The following is a 19,502-nucleotide window of genomic DNA, read 5'->3' on the forward strand; positions in this document are numbered from 1 at the left end:
AACTGGCCCAACAGCCGCAAGTAAGTAGAACGAGTTGCCAGCGGATGTTGAAAAGTCACGTGAGTTAATGGAACAGTAATGTCGATCTCTGAGAGAGTCCTCAGCAGTTCAGCTACGAGCCTCACTATTGGCTGTGTGATAAATCATCCTACCTCGGACTAGGGTTGGTCATTTCTTTGATCAGCAATAGCTTTTCAGAAAAAAAAAAAAAAAAAAAATGGTTCAAATGGCTCTGAGCACTATGGGACTCAACTTCTGAGGTCATCAGTCCCCTAGAACTTAGAACTACTTAAACCTAACTAACCTAAGGACATCACACACATCCATGCCCGAGGCAGGATTCGAACCTGCGACCGTAGCCGTCTCGCGGTTCCAGACTGTAACGCCTAGAACCGCACGGCCACTCCGGCTGGCTAGCTTTTCACAAGGCACAAGTGCAATATCATACTTTTTTACAAATCTTTAACATAATACTGCGCTTGAGCAACCGTGAACTGTTCAGACAATAAGAAATTCAGCCTCCAGTTTGCAAGGTAATTTTTTTTTTTTTAGTTTATCTAGGTTTCAATGGCAATAATGGTATCTTCTTCAGAACAAAAATTAAATTATTTTGAGGGCCAAAAGTTTGCCATGTCACAGAATAAAACTAACACAGAATAAAGACGCATGATCATAAGATTATGCCTGTCAATACAAAAACAATAAGAAAAACGTGTTTTTAGTACTGATAGGCATAATCTTATGATTATGCGTCTTTATTTTGTATTAGTTTTATTCCGTGACATGGCCAACGTTTGGCCCTCAAAATAATTTAATTTAAAGAAGATACCATTATGCCATCGAAACCTGGGTAAACTAAAAAAAATTATCTTGCAACTGAAGGCTGAATTTCATATTGTCTGAACAATATCAGACAATTGTGGCGTTCGCCAGGGAACTTTTGTGAGAAAATGCCTCAACCGGGGACCAAACGAATGTATGCCATACAAATATGCACTGCCTGGTAAAGTCAAGCACCCAAAAGACCTAGTCGGATGTCAATGTAACTATGTATACGCATATACCATCGGCGTATATGTAAATGATTAGAGACGCAGTTTCCTGTGACCTGCAGAAAAGCCACATGTGTGTATTATTTTAGTTCGTGTGTAATGCTGTTGCCTGCCTGGTAGGGTATGTAAGGGACGTAAACAGCACAAGACGTTGAGAGACCCCTGAGCAGAGCACAGAGATGCCGAGCAGTAGCGTCACACAGCGACATCATCAGCACCTGACAGGCGGTGGAAAAGGGCGTCGCCGCGGCTCTCTATTTGGCTGGGTGGTCGAATTGTGTAATGCCAACCAAAATCTTTGGAGCATTTGGCTGCGAAAGTGGCCCGATGTTGGACTGGCTAGGAACGTAAGGGCAGGCCCACTCCTCACCAAGATTCCGGTCTACCACGACAGTGGAGGATCACTGTATGTATTGTGCAGCAAGCAAAACGTAGCTCCTTCACATGCCCACTTGTCATCCGTGAACAAGTAATGGACGCCCTGCAACATTCTGTGTAATCTCGCACCATTGATCGGCCAACGAGAACAGGGAATTACCGTCCCACGCGTAGGCTGCCGTTAACACCACAACACAAACGGCTGCGGTTGGTGTGTTACCGTGACGGAGATGCATGGAATGCTAATTAATGGGTCCTAATACGTTCAGGAGGTATTGAATAGAACTGGGGAGATGAGAAATTTGTGGCACAGCTTGACTAGAAGAAAGGATCGCTTGGTAGGATATATTCTGAGGCATCAAGCGATCACCAATTTAGTACTGGAGAGCAGCGCGGAGGGTATAAATCATAGAGAGAGACCAAGAGATGAATACACTAAGCAGATTCAGAAGGATGTAGGTTGCAGTAGGTACTGGGAGATGAAGAAGCTTGCACAGGATAGAGTAGCATGGAGAGCCGCATCAAACCAGTCTCCGGACTGAAGACCACAACAACAACAATACGTTCAGCGATGAATCGCCTTTGCACTACCCAAAATGAGCATTGTCGACGAATATGGTGGTGACCTGCAAGGGGTGGGGGGTGATGTTCCCATTCATCCATTGTTTTGGGTAGCCACAGCACAGTTACTCCTGGCGTTGTGATGTGGAGCCATTGGGAGTGATTTCAATTTACCTCTGCTAGTGATTGAGGTAACGGCGCAATGGTACGTCACACACATCGTACATCTACATCTACATACATACTCCGGAAGCCACTGTACGGTGGGTGGCGGAGGGTACCTTATACCACTACTAATCATTTACTTCCCCGTTCCAGAAGGAAAAAACTATTGTCTTCGCGGTAGCCCATAATTATGTGTACGATTTTTGAATGACTGTAGTACAGGGTGACGCAGTTATAACTAGCGCGTCCACCTTCCAGCGCAAATGTCATATTTAGACTTCTACAATAGGGTAAAAAGCTACAACAAAGAACAGTTTTATGCAATAATCAATTGTTAGAACTCTCCTATCAGCATTTCAGTTTACTTTATCAGCGAAGTTGCACGCTTCTCTTTGCGGTCTGCAAAACGATTTTCTCGATAGATGAGACATTTGAAATTGTGGACGCGTATGTGAAAACAGGTTCGATTAAGGAAACTCGCGAAATTTTCGTAGTCAAGTATCCGGGTAGAAGAGTACCAACAAAGAGAGCAATACAAAGTCTATATAAAAACTGCACCTCTATGGATCTGTACAAAATCTAAAACGAGAACGAATTACTTCAATTCGCACACCAGAAGTTATTTCAGGGATTCGTCGAAGAATTATTCAGAGCCCAAGGAAGTCTACACGTGAACTGGCCCAACAGGAGCATGTAAATAGGAGGAGTTACCAGCGGATGTTGGAAAGTCTTACTTTAAAGTCATATCGTGTGACTGAAGTGCAGCAATTATGGAAGGGCTGCAGTCGGAAACGTGAAGAATACTGCACTTGGCTTTTGAATAACATCAACGATCACTTGTTAAACTATTCCCATTACATTATGAGTGAGGAATCATCATTTCATTTTTAGATCATGTGCATTTGCATAAGACGAGTTACTGGGCATCGGATAACCCTAACATTGTGTGACAGCAACCATTCCATGAGGAAAAATCGGCGTTTCGTGCGGTGCAAGCAAATATTTATGGCCATCGCGTTCGCCGGATCTAACGACACGATGAAACAAATTCACACACAATACAGGAACTGAAAGACAACATCAGACGTTAAGTTTCCGCCATCGATATCCGAGCTTTACCCCGGATGTACATGCATATGCTTAGACGTGCACTGATGTTGCCGGGGATCACTTTCAACATCTTCTATAAATGTATTTTTCATTGTAATAAAATTTTAGGTCAGTTTTAGTTCTTTGTTTCTGTAATTGCGTTGTGTTCCTTATATACTTACGCGCGCTACTTTTATCTGCACCATGCTATATTTATAATTATGAACAAAAAATTACTATATAGCAACACTGTGTAGCCTTTCAGTGGCGATAATTCTCGCTGCACTTGAACCGTTAGCATATGACACAGAGCATGGTGGAACCGATGGCTCACGTGTCGGTTGGGAGCATTTGTATTCTGCAACAAACAATTATACCGAAGTGAAACGGAGGATTGCAGTCTAGAATGGAACAAATGGATTGACTCGTACCCTGGGAAGCCAAACTCTCAGAGACGTATTTTCAGAAAGTTCAATATTTCACGCGCAACACTGCAGAGAATTATGAAGTATCTGCCGTATCATACTAGTTTGAAAAATGATGTTAACGACGGTGAGCTTGGAGTGTGCGGTAAATGTCTGGGGATACTGAAGGAAAATCCAGGTTTGAAAGAACACTTGATTAGGACTGATCAAGACAAAGTTCGTGTTTCAGGAAGCGTTAACCGACACAACTGCATGTATTGTAGGGAAGGAAACCCTAATATAAACATTAGTATGCATGACAGAGGTCCTGGTGTCTCGGTTTGGGGTGGTCTTTCTTATGATCAGAGTTGATTGCCGACCGGTCTGTCAAGATGCTATTGACAATATTGCTCTTCGTCTCCAGGCATGTAGCGATTAGTAGACCATGCCTCGGTGAACAGAGATCAAAATTCTTGTAAGGAAAGGTATGAGAGTAATGTGTTTATGCTCACTTTTATGTTCAAGTTACGTGTCAAGTTTCTTTACTGCAGTCTTGAAGTATCATACACACAATTGTGGGCCAGTTTGTATATGCCTCGGTATGAGCCCTAATTTCTCTTGTCTTATCTTTGCGGCCTTTACGCGAAATGTGCGTTGGCGGCAGTAGAACCGTTCTGCAGTCACCTTCGGATGCCGGTTCTCTCAGGTTTCTCAACAGTGTTCCGCGAAAAGAATGTCGCCTTCCTTGCAGGAATTCTCATTTTACTTCTGTGTCCCCATGTTATCTCTCATGCCACAGTATAGCGGTGCCATTTTTAAACAGGAAAACACTCTTCCACAGATTGTTCGTGTCTTTATGAACTGTGTGCGTGATGTTACGGCCAGCGAGATTCCCCTCTCCCTTCCCCCTCCCCCTAAAAAAAAAAAAATTGTTCAAATGGCTCTGAGCATTATGGGACTTAACTTCTGAGGTCATCAGTCCCCTAGAACTTAGAACTACTTAAACCTAACTAACCTAAGGACATCACACACATCCACGCCCGAGGTAGGATTCGAAACTGCGACCGTAGCAGTAGCGCGGTTCCACGCTGTAGCGCCTAGAACCTCTCGTCCACTCCGGCTGGCCGAGATCCCCAGATTCGTAACGAATAGAACACGTGTCGGAGCAGCTCGGACGTCAGCCCCGTCCCAGTAACAGTGTCCAGGATGTGAAGGTTCTGCTGCAACACTTGTTGGCTAACTCGGTCTAGCAGATACAGGCAAATCAGAGCATACAACCTGAGCAAAGTGGTTGGAACGTCATACTAATAAGTGAACCCACGCTGTCATGTTACTTGTAAATTTGATTCGATTTTGTAATAGCTGCGATAACGTCGCATACCCTCTCATTTTGTGATGTTTCATTTCGTTTCCTCCTCCCCTTGTGGATGGTTCATTTTTCAGGCAGTGCAGTTTGTGTGTGCTGGGTACACTTAGCCCTTGTGAGGACAATTCAGGGTCTGCAGCTCGTGCTCGTGCGGTAGCGTTCTCGCTTCCCGCGCCCGGGTTCCCGGGTTCGATTCCCGGAGGGGTCAGGGATTTTCTCTGCCTCGTGATGACTGGGAGTTGTGTGATGTCCTTAGGTTAGCTAGGTTTAAGAAGTTCTAAGTTCTAGGGGACTGATGACCATAGATGTTAAGTCCCATAGTGCTCAGAGCCATTTCAACCATTTGACAAATCAGGAGCTAATTGACTGGGAAGTAGCGGCTCTAAGTCAAGAAAACTCACAACAGCCACACGAGTGGTGTGCTGAACAAATGCCTCTCCGTATCCGCATCCATTGACGCCTATCGGCTGCGCTCGGTCGATACCGTTGTGCCTTCCGGGGACTGTTCGGGCGGAGTTTAGTTTTTAATTTAGTGTAGTTTGTTGAGGTGGCGCCCCATAGCTCGTAATTATTTTTAAAAATGTCAGTGTTCCACCGCCAACATATAATAATGAATATTTCTTTATTACAATCGGTTTCAGTGCTCATCATCAGATATAAAGTGATTTAAAACAGCCCACATGGCAATATTAAGCCTATGACGTCAAATAACTTAAAATCCAAACTAAGTCACTGTTGTCAAGTAGCAGCCACTTACGCTTGCGATACGACAGGAAAATCGTTAAACAAACGTCGATAGAGAATCCAGAGCCGAGAAGCAACGGGCAAAATCTGTTCAAGCAGTCCTCAACTATTTTGTGTTCCTACAATGTATTCAAAAAAATTGTTTCGATATTTTGATGAAACTTTGGAAAATTATCAGTTCACAAGTTAAAAGTGCCGGAAGCAGTTCAGTTGCTTAAAAAAGAACCCATCCAGAAGGCTGGATTTTCCTTTTTCTTGTTATCGCTCTTTTCCTCGTGAGACACAAAAGCAAGAGAGCCGCACTCACATTCATTATGTAAGGATATGGATGTGGTATGACCTTTACTGAAGACGCGAAGTCCGTTTTCCCTGTGGTCGCGACAGTGTAGCCGCTCTTGTTGTGCTGGCGGTCGTCCCCGTAGGTGACGCACGCTTCTGGGAGGCAGCGAGCTGACAAGGCGTAGAGTGTCATTGGTCGGCGGCAGCAGCCGCGGTGGTGGTGCTAGTGGCGGCGGCAATAATTATGAAATGTGTGTGTGTGTGTGTGTACGCACGAGCGACTTTATGTGCTGAGATATGATTCAGAACATAAAATTTTCATTCTTTATGTACAAAATTAATACAAAATGTCACGGTAGATGTAGATGTAGGTACAAAATGATAAAATGAGTAATTAACATTATTATCAAAAAAGAAACTATAGGCAGCCAGTTGTAGCTATGTACAAAATTAATACAAAATGTCACGGTAGATGTAGATGTAGGTACAAAATGATAAAATGAGTAATTAACATTATTATCAAAAAAGAAACTATAGGCAGCCAGTTGTAGCTAGCGTCGCATTGTCGCAGGATGGAGCGACTGTGCTTAGCAGTGGCCAGGTAAAGGCTTCACTGCCATCTGTGGCCAGCCAGCGGCAGGCAGGCAAAGGCTTTCGCTGAACCTGGGGACAGTCAGCGGCGGCTAGATGATTGCTTCATTGGGTTCCATGGACAACCAGAGGCAGCCAGACGAATGCTTCACTGGAATCCGTGGGCAGCCGGTAGCGGATAGGCGAAAAGTTCACTATAATCTGTAGGAAGCCTGGCGGAGTGGAATCTCAGAAGCAGAGGAGAGTGGACCAGCGACCTCCTGGCAGATGTTGTCTGCCCCAATAGACACAGGTTGGCTGCATTCTGTGGACAAACTCTTCACTGACCCCTTCGCTGGTGTAGGGTGTCAGAGCTGCCTACTTCACACGTAAATGTAACTTCGAGACGGTTTGTATGTCGGCTACGCCGTCAGTCAGATACCTTTGGGAAGATAAGTGGATCGTTGTGTCCCCAAATTCATTTGCATCGCAGTATTCCGTCCACACTGCAGCCCATCTTTCTTCTTCAGAGAAATTCCGAGACCGAATTTAGTGCAGTGCTGCTCCGATGAAAACTAGCTGCAACTCAGATACATTTAAAAGTGACGAGTCTCTCTCTATAGTTTATATAGTTGTAGCCACTGCTCGATTTCGAAAATGGTGTACATTTCCTGTGAACAAACGCGACTTTACATGACACTTTTGTACACTTTGACTCCAGGGCTTACTTTTCTACATAGACCGATCACTACAATATGTACCATTTTCTATGCTGTCCTACAGAGACTCTTGGCAAAGTTAGTCCGTAGAACAATGACACCCCGCAAGATTCACTTCTCCACTCTGTAACAGAGTTAGACAGTCCACAGCGAAGGACTGTGGGATTCCATGAGATTTGCTACAGTTACTTACTCTCTATACCATACCCATTTGAACAATTTTAAATTGCACAGTCTTTAAATATTCATTTCTCACCGACACCTATCTTCAATAGCATATCACTCAACATCACTCACACTACATACTATTCTATTAACAGATTACGTCTTATCATTATGTCATAAATTCTGCTACTTACACAATGATACAAGAATTCTGTCAGAACAACTTATAGTATTTACAAGAAGAATCCGTGTTGATCAGTAGAGCCGCTTACAGAACTATTCACCAAATCACACAACTTAACCTTTCATCCTAGGAAGAACTTCTTTTCCATAAAGGTCTGAGATATCATGTATGTACACTACTGGCCATTAAAATTGCTACACCAAGAAGAACTCCAGATGATAAACGGACAAATATATTATACCATAACTAACATGTGATTACATTTTCACACAATTTGGGTGCATAGATCCTGAGAAATCAGTACCCAGAACAACCACCTCTGGCCGTAATAACGGCCTTGATACGCCTGGGCATTGAGTCAAACAGAGGTTGGATGGCGTGTACAGGTACAGCTGCCCATGCAGCTTCAACACGATACCACAGTCCATCAAGAGTAGTGCCTGGCTTATTGTGACGAGCCAGTTGCTCGGCCACCATTGACCAGACGTTTCCAATTGGTGAGATATCTGGAGAATGTCCTGGCCAAGGCAGCAGTCGAACATTTTCTGTATCCAGAAAGGCCCGTACAGGACCTGAAACATTCGCTCGTCTATTATCCTGCTGAAATGTAGGGCTTCGGAGGGATCGAATGAAGGGTAGAACCACGGGTCGTAACACATCTGAAATGTAACGTCCACTATATATACGAAGACAGTAACTTGTTCTCGAAAGAACAGTTACTGTTGATGACCGTGCAGCTTTTCTCTAGAATAAATGATGACTAACTGACAACCTCAGCTGCCGGCAGGTGTTGATGATATACCTCGATGTGGACACCCCAAAATGTGTGCCCCGACCGGGACTCGAACCCGGGATCTCCTGCTTATATGGCAGACGCTCTATCCATCTGAGCCACCGAGGACACAGATGAATAGCGCGACTGCAGGGACATATCCCTTCCCGTGAGACTCACATTCCCAACTGTCCACAATTGTACATATATATTGTACCTTACAGATATTTGCCCACCCACTCGTTACTCGCGCACGCTTTGGCGATTCCCGGAAGAGTTTGGGCAACCTGTGCGCATTCGCACAGACGAAGGTCAATGGCTGGGTAGCCTTTAACTATATGTACGAAGACAGTAACTTGTTCTCGTAAGAACAGTTACTGTTGATGACCGTGCAGCTTTTCTCTGGAATAAATGATGACTAACTGACAACCTCAGCTGCCGACAGGTGTTGATGGGTGGGCAAATGTCTATAAGGTACAATACATATGTAGAATTGTGGACAGTTGGGAATGTGAGTCTCACGGGAAGCGTCCAAGGGATATGTCCCTGCAGTCGCGCTTTTCATCTGTGTCCTCGGTGGCTCAGATGGATAGAGCGTCTGCCGTGTAAGCAGGAGATCTCGGGTTCGAGTCCTGGTCGGGGCACACATTTTCGGGTGTCCACATCGAGGTATATCATCAACACCTGTCGGCAGCTGAGGTTGTCAGTTAGTCATCATTTGTAACGTCCACTGTTCAAAGTGCCGCCAATGCGAACAAGATGTGACCGAGACGTGTAACCAATGGCACCCCATACCATCAAGCCGGGTGACACGCCAGTATGGCGATGACGAATACACGCTTCCAATGTGCGTTCACCGCGATGTCGCCAAACACGGATGCGACCATCATGATGCTGTAAACAGAACCTGGATTCATCCGAAAAAATGACGTTTTGCCATTCGTGCACCCAGGTTCGTCGTTGAGTTCACCATCGCAGGCGCACCTGTCTGTGATGCAGCGTCAAGGGTAACTGCAGCCATGGTCTCCGAGCTGATAGTCCATGTTGCTGCAAACGTCGTCGAATTGTTCGTGCAGATGGTTGTTGTCTTGCAAACGTCCCTATTTGTTGACTCAGGGATCGAGACGTGGCTGCACCATCCGTTGCAGCCATGCGGATAAGATGCCTGTCGTCTCGACTGCTAGTGATACGAGGCTGTTGGGATCCAGCACGGCGTTCCGTATTACCCTCCTGAACCCACCGATTCCATATTCTGCTAACAGTCATTGGATCTCGACCAACGCGAGCAGCAATGTCGCGATACGATAAACCGCAACCGCGTTAGGCTACAGTCCGACCTTTATCAACGTCGGAAACGTGATGGTACGCATTTCTCCACCTTAGAAGAGGTATCACAACAACGTTTCACCAGGCAACGTCGGTCAACTGCTGTTTGTGTATGAGAAATCGGTTGGAAACTTTCCTCATGTCAGCACGTTGTAGGTGTCGCCACCGGCGCCAACCTTGTGTGAATGCTCTGAAAAGCTGATCAGTTCTATATCACAGCATCTTCTTCCTGTCGGTTAAATTTCACGTCTGTAGCACGTCATCTTCGTGGTGTAGCAATTTTAATGGTCAGTAGTGTATTTGACTAGCCACAAGCACTCTATCAGCTGCAACATGTGCAACCTCATCCGTATTTCACAACTAGTTACAGGCGCTCTTTCACCTGAAACTTGCACTGCCTTATTTGAGCTCTCATTACGCACCTAGCACTTTTTTACCCTAGGTTCTGCCAAAGCGACAACCATGATCTGTTGTCCATAATTGCTTAAACTGGTTCTGCTAATTATCTCAGATAGATTCTTTGCTGTCAGCCCTTGTGATTGACTGGGAGAGGTATAGCGATGACGTCATGCTAATGATCTATCTCGCATGCGTGCACTATCTCAGTGACATACTACCCCGTTTCGGGACGACATTGGATGCGGTGATGAAAAGGCAAAAAGTATTACCATGAGACAGCATTCCAATCATACAGTAGCTGTTGCGCTACATCACTGCGTACATCTTATCCTAACCAGGGAATAGACAAAAGTGCAAGGAGTGTGGCGTGGAAGCCGAGACGTAGTGTAAAGCTCCACATATTAGTCAGGTACTTTGTGGGCGACAGCCCACATACCTAACAGGCTAGAACCCTGGATGACTCTTAAATTTGTATCTTACAGGATAGCGCCTACGCTGAGCTACTATTTACACTTGCCTATAACTATCTAATATAAACTCTCCTTCATTAACAGTATATTGCCTGTGTTGCCCTACTTCCAACCATAAAAGGAAAAAGGGAACGGGTATTTAAACAGGAACATGAGACACGTGGCACCCAATAGCATCTAAGATTCACACAACCTACCACTTCCTACAGCATTAATGATGTTGGTGGTTCCTCCATCAGGCCAGCTTCTGTCATAAAATGTAGTGATGGGATATGATACAGCTATCGTGGAGGCGAGGGAACCCACCAGGGTAGCCGAGAGCGCTAACGCGCTGCTTCCTGGACTCGGGTAGGCGCGCAGGCCCCGGATGGAATCCGGTCGGCGGATTAACGGTGACGGCCGGTGTGCTGGCCAGCCTGGATGTGGTTTTTAGGCGGTTTTCCACATCCTGCTAGGTGCATACCGGGCTGGTCCCCACGTTCTGCCTCAGTTACACGCGTCGCAGACATTTGAAACACGTTCGCACTATTTCATGATTTACACTAGATGCAGACAGATGGGGTACACTGATTACATCCCTGGGGGTATGGGGTGGTGGCAGGAAGGGCATCCGGCCACCCCTAAAAACTAACCTGGCCAAATCCGTTCTAACCGCGCCGACCCTGCGATCGCTGCGAGACTATGGCGTAAGCGAAAGAAAGAAAGAAAGATCGTGGAGGCGAGGGAGTAAATTGTTTCAGTCATCAGGACGACTAGACCACTCTCCTTCCTGGCATTGTGCGTTTGATGGTCTCTGACGGGGTTTATACGATCCTGTTGAAGTGAAGGCGCCGACAGTGAGACAGATGGAGTTCAGGAAAACATTTCATTAGTCATCTAGCTAGACAGGTGCACGTCAGCATCCGGTGCGTGCAGCCTGGCATCGGTCCCGGTGTAGAGGCGCCGGTAGTCCCTGAAGGTCACGTACTCTACTGGCAGTCAGCGTGCTGACGAGCCGCTTAGACCGGAGGCAGCGGCCGACAGCTCCAGCAAGTGCAGCGTTCTTGCAGGTTGGTGCGACTGTATTTAACAAAGTTGACGGAGGTTAGGGGGAGGCTACACTGGATTCCAGGAGCAGGTCGGCGGTGTCGGACGCCGATCCTGAGGAAAGTGGCCGGCGGCCGCAGCGAGGATGCTGTGAGACCCGACAGGTCTCTCGCTGAACTCTCTCTTCGCTGGCCCCCTCGGTGCAGCTGGGCCACCAGGCCTGCCTATTTGTTGTGTTCTCGGGCCAAGTTGATCTATAGGCCAGCAGCAGCGGCACCCATCATCGACTGACACAATGCTGCGTCGATGAACCATTACCGGAGTTTTTTCACACGTTGACGTGCCATGTAGGGTGGTCTGCATGTCAGCTGGTCGGGACAGTAAGTGGATCACTGTTTCTCGAAATTCCTCTGCATTGCAGTATTCCATCCGCACTCAATGAATAGGTTTCTTTCTTCCGTTGCAGGACAACCCTATGATCCGTGTAAACACATATGCCATAGAAATGTATCGACACAAATATCCCCTGGCAACAGTTGGACGAGCAATGTTATCGAAAATTTGTGTGTACTTCGTGCCTGGCAGCACTGCCAGGCCGCGTGCCAGCACTGTCTAGTGGTTAGCGTCGCTGCCTCCAGCTCCTGGGCTCCCAGGTTCAGTTCCCAGCCAGATCTGAAATGTTCTTCACTCTAGTACAGGGGGTTTACATTGTTTTTATCATTTTTCCCATCTTCATCGACTTACATGTCGCTTAAGTGGCGTCAAATTGCCCCTGGCGGCTGATCAGCACCAGACGGGGGCCCCTGGCCAGTAATGTCATACGTTCACTTCGTTGCCGGGAGATATTGTCAGCAATATGCAAGTTCTATGGGCTGTGTAAACGTACAAGCAGTCTCTTGGGAAAACGAGTGAAACTGTTGCCGTTCTGATACTGTGCGGATACAAGCAAAACGAGTTTACCCTACTGGCCATTAAAATTGCTACACCAAGAAGAAATGCAGATGATAAACGGGTATTCATTGGACAAATATATTATACTAGAACTGACATGTGATTACATTTTCACGCAATTTGTGTGCATAGATCCTGAGAAATCAGTACCCAGAACAACCACCTCTGGCCGTAATAACGGCCTTCATACGCCTGGGCATTGAGTCAAACAGAGCTTGGATGGCGTGTACAGGTACAGCTGCCCATGCAGCTTCAACACGATACCACAGTTCATCAAGGGTGGTGCCCGGCGTTTTGCGACGAGCCAGTTGCTCGGCCACCATTGACCAGACGTTTTCAATTGGTGAGATATCTGGAGAATGTGCTGGCCAGGGCAGCAGTCGAACATTTTCTGTATCCAGAAAGGCCCGTACAGGACCTGAAACATTAGGTCGTGAATTATCCTGCTGAAATGTAGGGCTTCGCAGGAACAGAATGAAGGGTAGAACCACCGGTCGTAACACATCTGAAATGTAACGTCCACTGTTCAAAGTGCCGTCAATACGAACAAGAGGTGACCGAGGCGTGTAAACAATGGCACCCCATACCATCAAGCCGGGTGATACGCCAGTATGGCGATGACGAATGCACGCTTCAAATGTGCGCTCACCGCGCTGTCGCCAAACATGAATGTGACCCTCATGATGCTGTAAACAGAACCGAAAAAATGACGTTTTGCCATTCGTGCACCCAGGTTCGTCGTTGAGTACACCATCGTAGGCGTTCCTGTCTGTGATGCAGCGTCAAGGGTAACCGCAGCCATGGTCTCCGAGCTGATAGTCCATGCTGCTGCAAACGTCGTCGAACTGTTCGTGCAGATGGTTGTTGTCTTGCAAATGTCCCCATCTGTTGAGTCAGGGATCGAGACGTGACTGCACGATCCGTTACAGCCATGCGGTTAACATGGCTGTCATCTCGACTGCTAGTGTTACGAGGCCGTTGGGATCCAGCACGGCGTTCCGTATTACCCTCCTGAACCCACCGGTTCCATATTCTGCTCACCGTCGTTGGATCTCGACCAACGCGAGCAGCAATGTCTCGATACGATAAACTGCAATCGCGATAGGCTACAATCCGACCTTCATCAAAGTCAGCAACGTGATGGTACGCATTTCTCCTCCTTACACGAGGCATCATAACAACGTTTCACCAGGCAACGCCGGTCAACTGCTGTTTGTGTATGAGAAATCGGTTGGAAACTTTCCTCATGTCAACACGTTGAATGCTCTGAATTACTAATCATTTGCATATCACAGATCTTCTTCCTGTCGGCTAAGTTTCGCGTCTGTATCACGTCATCTTCGTGGTGTAGCAATTTTAATGGCCAGTAGTGTAGGTTAGAGACGGCGAGAGTGAAGTACAGAGTCAAAGAGAGTGTCGACTAAAGGAGACGGAGGAAGCTGTGTTGTTATTCGTGTACCCAGCGTAGTGCGTGCTAATGGCAAGGGGCAACTGGTCGATTTCGAATCCCGTGGGAGTGACGGCCGTCCTGCCGACTGGAGTGCGTGACTCAGGTGGTCGCGGCTTCCGGCCAGTAAACACCGCACTGCACAACATCCGCCCTTACAAAAGACCACCTCTGGCACGCGAGGATGCCAGTCTCGTTCACCCTCCACTATTTCTGCTTTCCGGTTTCCTTCTGATGGCCGTCACAGTATTCTGCCTCTTGTAACGCACTTTCTCTAGAAGAAAAAATTGGGTAACTCCATCTGTCCCCGCAGCCGAGATCGCTAACGCCCGTTTTTACGGTGGTGGTCGATTTGGAAGCAGCTGGTTCGAATCCTAGTGGTGGATTGGTCAGCAAGGTGAGGAGAGGTGATAGCGCAAGGTTCACTCAACTTTGCCACGCGGCCTCCTACTCTCGGTTAGCGCCAATGCAGACACCAAGCTCGACGTCCCCATCCAACAGGCATGTTACGTTTGGGCAACATGAGACACTTCAGAGAGATTTGAAAATTAATTTAGGACAACGCTGCAAAGTCTAGTGATCCTTGCGCCATTACCTCTCATCCCCTTGATGATCAATCCACCACCAGCATTCGAACCAGCTGCTTCCAAGCCGAGCACCAACGTAACGACGGGTGTTAGCGATCTCGACTGCGGCTCTCGTCCAAAAAAATGTTAGGAATACTTAGTGTAATCCTTAATCTGATTATAACAGCGCACACTATCTTGCACCCTTGTACAGGGTGTCCCACTCAAACCTCCCTGATTTCAAGGGCCCAGAGGAGAAAAACCGCAGTAGATACGACAGTGAAAAATGCGCCACACTGTAGAGCATCTCAAGAATTTATATGCCCACGTCAGAAGTGCCAAGTATCGTCGCCAGAGTGCAGCATGTTCGCATGAAGAGAAAACGGCGACTCCGCAACAGCGTGTGCAAGCAGTAATGTGGTTTGCAGAAACAAAATCGCCGATTACTGTGCAAAGAAATTATCGCCGTCTGTATGAATGTAATCCACCTGATGTGAAAACAATTAAGGAATGGTATAGGAATTTCCGGCAACAGGAAGTGTTCTGAAACGTTGTGGTGGTGCACGTTACGGAGTTCCAGAAGAGACAGTGGAGGACATCAGACAAACGTTTCTCAGAAGTCCGCGTAAGTCAATTCGTCAAGCATCTAGGCAACTTGCTGTACCTCGATCAACATACCATCGTGTAGTTCACTTCTTCGTATGTGTGCTTACCAAGTGCAGATTCTGCAACATCTGACGCCGAACGACAAACCATGCCGACAACAATTTGCTGCGGATATGCTGCAGCGTATTGATATGGATGCCAGCTTCCTGGATAGATGTTTAATCTCAGATGAGGCAACCTTTCATCTATCAGGAAGGTTTAATAGGCATAATGTTCGGATTTGGGGTTCGCAAAATCCGCATGTTGGCATTGAACATGTTCGTGATAGCCCTAAACTAAACGTCTGGTACGGGCTAATGCACGACAGGATTGTTGGACGGTTCTTCTTTGCGGAACAAAGAGTGAAGAGGTCAGTGTATCTGGACATGTTGGAGCAGTTTGTGCACCCTCAGATACAGGACTTGCAACCCAACATCATTTTTCAACAAGATGGAGCTCCGCTGCATTGGTCTACAGCTGTTCGCAAGTTCATGGATAGGAGATTTCCTAATCGTTTGATCGGACGCGGAGGACCCATTGCCTGGCCACCACGTTCACCCAACATCAAACCACTTGATTTCTTCATGTGGGGATTCGTGAAGGACCGCGTGTATGCGACCAAAGTGGACGATATTCCTATGTTGCGACATCGTATCATTAATGCGATTGTAACAATAACAGAGGAAATGTTACAAAGAACTTATCAAGAAATTGGATGTAGACTCGATATATTCTTTGTGCTGCAAATGGTTCACATGTAGAGATGTATTGATGATAAATAAATAAATTCTTTGAGATGCTCTACAATGTGGTGCAGTTTCCATTGTCGTATCTGCTGTGTTTTTTTTTTTTTTTTTTTTTTTTTTTGGGTCTTTGAAATCAGGGAGGTTTGAGTGGAACACCATGTAGGGCACACGATAGTGCGATTTTATAATCAGCTTGAGGACTACATGGAACTGTTACTTAGAATATCATTATCCAAAATACAGAGCAAACTCTTCCCGAATTTCGAAAATGGGCACATTCTTCCATAATAAGATGTACTGCTGCTCGTACAGCGCAAGCAGAAGATACTCTAAGTTTATCTCGTCAGAGAAGAAATCTATTCATCATAAGTAATGCCTAAACGCAATAGGACGTCATTCCGCTTCCGTGAATGGAAGGTTTCTCGCGTCGGCCGAGTTTGTTCACTGTCCGTCCTAAAAGTTCCAAGACTGATTTTATTCTTGACGTATAAGAGACATCAGCTAAGTTACTACGGTGCTATCTTGAACTGATAATTGTAAACAACAGTTGTGTGCAGGTAGCGTTAATTGCTGGATATGTGACTGCAGGGTGTCAACGGTGATGTGTCATAAATTGCAGTAGCGGAACGAATAGGACATCTGTACATCAAATGTTCAAAACATTCTCCAGTACGTTTTGAAGAAAAGAAAAGTGTGTGCGTAGTTTTTTCCCTAACACCTTGACTCCTAAACAAAAGTAACGATGCGTAGACGCCGGCCACGACTTGATTGAAATGCGAAACGTAGACAATTCTTCTCCGAAAGAAGTCATCGCGGATGACGAGACTTCGTGTTACAAATACAAACTTACCAAAAAACGACAAACAGCAGAGACATATAAACAAATATGACGCACGAGTTCAACAATACTCCAAAGAAAAACCATCTGTGACAGTTGTATATGGGTAGTATGAGCGTTCAGGTGGAGAGGGGGGGAGGGGGGGGGGGGGGGAGTGTACGCAGAACACCTGAAGGCTGAAAACCGTCACCTTAACTATTTTTTATTTATCCACTCTTGAAACTTTCTGGGCTGCAGGGGGCACCAGTATTGTCAATGATTTATTGATTTATGGCACTAGTACCCCACAGTGAGCCTATAGCGCGTAGGGAGACTTCACATTCTACCACTCCAGGCACTGGAGAGGTCTTACAGTGTGTAACATGAGTAGCTACTCTCAGTTTGCTGGATGCCTGCACTATGGTTGCAATGAAATCAGTTTGACAGAAGGGAGACTTCACATTCTACCACTTCAGGCATTGGAGAGGTCTTACAGTGTGTAGCATCAGTTGGTACTCTGAATTTGCTGGATGCCTGCACCATGGCTGCAATGAAAAACTTTAACAGATTTCAATATCGGGGGGCAAGCTTGAGATACAATTCAGTGTCATTGACCACAATGGGAAAAATGTTGGTAGTCAAAGGTAGAGACAATCTTGTTCGTATGCTGGTCTTCATCCCCAACATAATTCGTGAAAGAAGACATTATCCTTTGCAGTCTTTAAAATATTTCGTTTGTTAGTTGCACTATTGGCCAGTTATGTCTGTGAAGTTATTTTCAAGCACATGCATGGTATTACTACACGCCATGTCGCATGACGCATGGCATGCCAATCAGTTTATCTGTCCTCGTGTGGAACCTAGTACACGTGGAAGAGCCGAACTTATACCCTCGTTTCACCAATATGCATCTTGGCAACAAACTATGCAATTTCAAGAAGTAGCCATGATTTTTTGAAATGTACGCACCACGTCACAAACTAACATACATAGACGATATAGTTGTCGCCTGTAAAATGTATAAATCTCCTAGTCACCTCACTCTGCCCGACGTTGCTCGAAACATTATTACACACAAGCAGTGGAAATGAAATGAACGTTTGGCGCAATTGGCCGGGAGGCCCCTTGCGGGGCAGGTCTGGCCGCCTTGTTGCAGGTCTTATTACAGTCGACGCCACATTGGGTGACCTGCGCAGCAGATGGGGATGAAATGGTGATGAAGACAGCACAGCACCCAGTCCCTGAGCGGAGAAAATCCCCAACCCAGCCGGGAATCGAACCCATGCCCGGAGGACGGCAATCCGTCACGCTGACCTCTCAGCTATCGGAGCAGACACACAAGCAGCGAATAGAGAAACTACGTTTGACAGAAGGGAGACTTCACATTCTACCACTTCAGGCATTGGAGAGGTGCAACTTCTTTCTTTCCTTGACAGTGATCTGCACGTTGCCACCTGAAAGTATCAGTGCACTAACATTTTAAAATTTCCTCATGAGAAATCGCCAGTACCTAAATTTGCTTTTACGACCGAAGTGACACGGCCTCTAAGGCATTCAGAAGCAGGAACGTTGTATGTCACGTTTGTTCGCAACAATTTAGTTTGTTTTTTCAAGTTTTTCCTGATTCACATAGAAAGAACACAAAATTATGCTCATTATCATCGACGGGCCATTAATTTCCAATCTCTGGTCCGTCGTCCCTCCGATTTGCTTCAAGTTATGAGTGACATATTGTTGTATCTTACTGACAAGATACGATTATTTTTCAAAATAGCAGCAATTTCAGTTTTGCTACGGTCTTTAGGACATTCGATTGTTGCATCATTTATTCGTTGTTTGGTATACTTTTCTTCACTTTAATTTTGTCAAACAGCACAAGGGTTCCCCGAAAGGGATTTTCACTCTGCAGCGGAGTGTGCGCTGATATGAAACTTCCTGGCGGATTAAAACTGTGTGCCCGACCGAGACTCGAAGTCGGGACCTTTGCCTTTCGCGGGCAAGTGCTCTACCACTTGCCCGCGAGAGGCAAAGGTCCCGATTCGAGTCTCGGTCGGGCACACAGTTTTAATCTGCCAGGAAGTTTCAGCACAAGGGTTTTTAATAACGGTGATATATGCTGGATAATTACTACCTTACAGTATTTTATCGTTCTTCATTATATGGATGGGTATGCATATAGATGAAGCAAGTTATTTTCCCATTTTGTTCGCCATTCAAATAGACTCTGCCGATTAACTTTGATCTCGCCCCTGCCATCATGCGGTCACCACCTTGGAGTTGCCTTCAGCAGGCCTCACTCACGTAAATATTTGTTAAGGTATTGTTGTAACTCTGCAGCATAGTACCCATAAAATAGAACATCACTGGTACAATGACATGCATTGCGCAATCTAAACATACTATCCAATCACCGCGTGTGTGATCTACTAATGTTATGTTACCAAAAACCGCACCGGGTGTACTGTATCTAGAAGAACTGACTCTTTCATGTGTTATCAACGGACTCAAATAAATCTTCGCACAGCACTACAGCTTTCGGGGCCTGCATTGTTCTTCACGTTGCTCACGTGATGTTCAAGTGGGACCAGGATCTTGTTTAACCATACAATACTCACCTGACCTTCTAGCATAGCCAGAAGCAAACATTGCTCTGTTTTTTGC

The 19,502-nt window shown here is 46.0% G+C and overlaps 1 non-coding gene across 1 annotated transcript; it reads right to left on the reverse strand.

The window, feature by feature from the left end:
- Positions 1–8,503: 8,503 nt before the first annotated feature.
- Positions 8,504–8,577, reverse strand: Trnai-uau. The gene has a single exon. It is a non-coding gene; the product is annotated as a tRNA-Ile (tRNA).
- Between the last annotated feature and the right edge of the window lie 10,925 nt (positions 8,578–19,502).

Source organism: Schistocerca piceifrons, chromosome 1 (genome assembly GCF_021461385.2).
Source record: "Schistocerca piceifrons isolate TAMUIC-IGC-003096 chromosome 1, iqSchPice1.1, whole genome shotgun sequence".
Taxonomy (NCBI): domain Eukaryota; kingdom Metazoa; phylum Arthropoda; class Insecta; order Orthoptera; family Acrididae; genus Schistocerca; species Schistocerca piceifrons.